Genomic DNA, 3,630 nt, shown 5'->3' with positions numbered 1-3,630 from the left:
GATAGATAGATAGATAGATAGATAGATAGATAGATAAAATAAATAAAATAATTTAAAATAGCTCAATAGACAATAAAAAGTGTAGCATACTCTATAAATATAAGATATGCAGTATATACAATATACAATATTAAAATACTACAATACACTATGAATATACTAAAATACAAACAGGGTAACCATACAACATACTATATGCATTAGACAAGTAATGAGATAGAATGGAAGTAAAATTATGTGCAATTTTCTCATGAGCATGGTTATTAAAGGAGCAAAACAGAGTGGTGTATGGTTAAGACAGAAACTATAGAGATGAGAGATTGGAAAGTTATCTGTTAAACAGAGGTAGGTGTTGTACAGATGTGCTGTGTCGTGCCTTGTGCTACCGAAGAGCAGGTTCAGTAAAATAACCTAACTGTCTCTATGCATTGACAGACAACAAACAATGAAGATTGCTACATATTAGTTTATTTTATCCAGCTCCTCCGATCAGCAATTATACATGTACATCTATTTATCCATACGCATCCAGTTGAATCTTAAAACATTTTCATTAAGTGTGATAAAAATGGACATCATATATAGCATTGATATGAAAATACTGACAATCTTCATTACAAATCTATACCGTAGGATTCATCTGGCAAGCAAAAATCATTGCCTGATCACTTTAAAAAAAATGAATGTGACCCACAAAGCAAAACAAGTAGCCTGTTTTGAGGTTGTGCTAATACAACTGTTTCTCTTCCACAAAATATTATTGATAATTCACAGTTTGGGAAAATAATAATAGTGTCACGTCTTGCGCAGATTCTCCTGTTGCTTTAGCCAGAACAGTGAAAATCACCTAGTGAAATCATCTCCTATTGGGCAATAACATGAGATTTATGACCAAAACAACAATCACAAATCAACAAGAACATTCACTTATAAAAAATAAAGTCATACAATTTGTACAAAGAAAGAAAAAAAAAAATGCAGATGCATGATTAGAGAATAAATAACGGTGGTTACAATCCCAGTGTCCTGTGGTAAAGTTAGAAATTAAGAAAATAAATTAACATTGATTTCTAAAAGTTCAGAGTACCATTCATTACTGTTTAATGAAAGAAGACACAATCCCATCAGTAGACAGTACCTTACGCATATAGCTTGAAACCCAACAGTGAATGTCCAGTCACAGATATTCACTGTCTCACATCAGATATTCAAGCTATAAACAGAACTATAAATGAACATTAGTGAAATAGCAATCTTTATGAATGTACTGTTTCATTACAAGTGCACATAGATTCAGATTACGCCAATAACCATTATTGAGGGGGTCTGTGTCAGTCTGTCTGTGTCTGTCCACCATGTTGTAGCGAATGAGATAAAAATCACTTGGAACAAGAGAGCAAATGCTTAAAATCAATAAGAGAAATAATAGACATCTGCTCTCACTTCAGGGAGTCAGTTAGCAGCAGCAACTGAGGTTAATGTGTGTGAGAGAATATATATATATATATATATATGGATTTGCTTCAAGAACAGGAACTAAAACCGTGCCAGAATGTTCTGTGGAGAGCGTTTGATGGCATGTGATCAGGTCTTTGCATTTCTGAGGGAGTTACGTTTAACAATCCAATCCAGTTTAAAGCTGCACTATGGAAAGGTGTTGGTGAATTCAGATTACAGTTTTTGCCGATTGCTTACACACTGAAATCTAAAGTATTACCACAATTATCAAAACCTTACACTCAGGGAGCAGAACGTCGGCCCAGATGTGCGCCAATAGAAACACTATGTCAGCCTCACGCTTTCTGCAAAACAATACACACAGTGATTTGCGAAACCCTAAACACACTTGTATACATTAGACACAGAAGTATATCATGATGTCACTTCCTTGCAATTCCAAAGCACTAACTGTCAATGACCCACCTATGAGCCTAACCCTAACCCAACCCCTAACCCCCAACCCTAACCCTAACCCCCTAACCCCCAACCCTAACCCCCCTAACCCTAACCCTAACCCCCTAACCCTCACACAGCGCCCATCCAGGCACTGCGTTCTATCCTACCCTAAAGTGAAAAGGAAAGAGGAAACAGAACGATGAAATAATACACAAATAAAACAAAAAAAACAACAACAGACTATGAAAAAAATAAAAAAAATTAGGGGTAGGAATTTAAAACCAAATTGAGAACAAAAAATAAATAGAAAATACCAATGAAGAAGAACTAACAATAAAAAATAAAAACGTGCAAGGAGCAGAATAAAAACACACAAATAAAAAACTCAAGCTAAAAAAAAACAGAAAAATAAAAAAAAACAAAAAAACATGAAAAAAAAGGTAAAATGAACACTAAAGAAGAAGAAAAGAAGCAATAGCGAAACAGACAAAGGAAGGCGAAAACAACACAAAAAAAAAAAAGGCGAACCCGCCTAACCTAACCCCCATAACCCTAACCCCCTAACCCTAAACCTCATCGAGAGAATCTTCTCTAACCGAACCCCTAACCCCCTAACCCTAACCCCTCAACCCTAACCCTAACCCCCTAACCCCCCAACCCTAACCCCCTGTTCTGCTAATTGTGTGTGTGGTTGTGCTAACTGTGTGTAGTGTTTTAAAAAAACGGTCCCTGTTTTCAAAATAGTGCTTAAGCAATCGAAAAAAACCTGTAAAGTCAAGAAAATTCTATTTATACAGCCCAAAATCACAAATTCCATCAAACAGCTTAGGAGTTTGTCCACCCTTAGTGCAACTTAAACTAAGAAACACAATTCATTTTTTGTATCTTTTAAATTCAGGCCTAATCTGTCAGTCAAGTTTTTCCTGAGAGGCAGTTCATTACAGCTTCATTAGAAACCTTTCAAGGAAAGCAAAGGTTTCGATGGAAAAGGCAAATACAGATCACAGCCAAGACATACTGTACATAAGACAGACTGCCTCACCTTTATTAAATACAGTACGTGAAGCAGTTTTAAACAAAGTGTACCTGTACGTGTGTTTGTTTAAATATGACTCAATCTGACCCGGGCTTATTTTGAGATACAGGCGGTTTCACTCTTGTTACAGTAAGTTCCACTCATTTCATTTACTCTCAATGTTGAGGTTGAATTTGCTCAGTGTTACAGTCCAGCTACTGATCAGCCATGTAGGCCCAACGTCAGTATTTAGTAGCATTCTGAATACAGTTGTGTTACATTCTCTCCTAGTGTGTCATTAATTGAATCCAGTGAGAATGAAGATACAAAAAGGAAGTGCTGCAGAAATACTGAAAAGAAGACTTCATATGTGAATGTCTCAGGACACATTCAAGTGAACTCAGCAGAAAACAAAGGGCAATATATTGTGCAGCACTGAGATGAGATATATTGAGACATGATCCAGAACGAATGGAGAGGGAGAAAACAGACAAACAAAAATACAAAAATCACATCTGCGTTGGTCATTTTTACACATGCAGCAGGGGAAATAGCCCTTGTCGTGGAAAGGAGAGGGAGTGCAATATGAAGGAAATATGAGAGGGAAATGAAGTCAATCCATGTCCCATTCCCAGTTAGGAGCCGTTTTCTGGATTGACTCACAACAGATGGAAACTGGTCATACAGTCACTTGTGAGGTACAAGTATTTAAAAAAAAA

At 36.3% G+C, this 3,630-nt stretch overlaps 1 long non-coding RNA gene across 1 annotated transcript in view; it reads left to right on the top strand.

Annotated features, from left to right (window-relative positions):
• Positions 1–3,630, top strand: part of LOC116692620 (uncharacterized) — a 22,561-nt gene that overhangs the window by 4,567 nt on the left and 14,364 nt on the right. The gene's annotated exons all lie outside the window — the stretch shown is intronic.

Source organism: Etheostoma spectabile, chromosome 7 (assembly GCF_008692095.1).
Source record: "Etheostoma spectabile isolate EspeVRDwgs_2016 chromosome 7, UIUC_Espe_1.0, whole genome shotgun sequence".
Lineage (NCBI taxonomy): Eukaryota > Metazoa > Chordata > Actinopteri > Perciformes > Percidae > Etheostoma > Etheostoma spectabile.
This window is presented reverse-complemented; position numbering and strand designations above follow the sequence as displayed.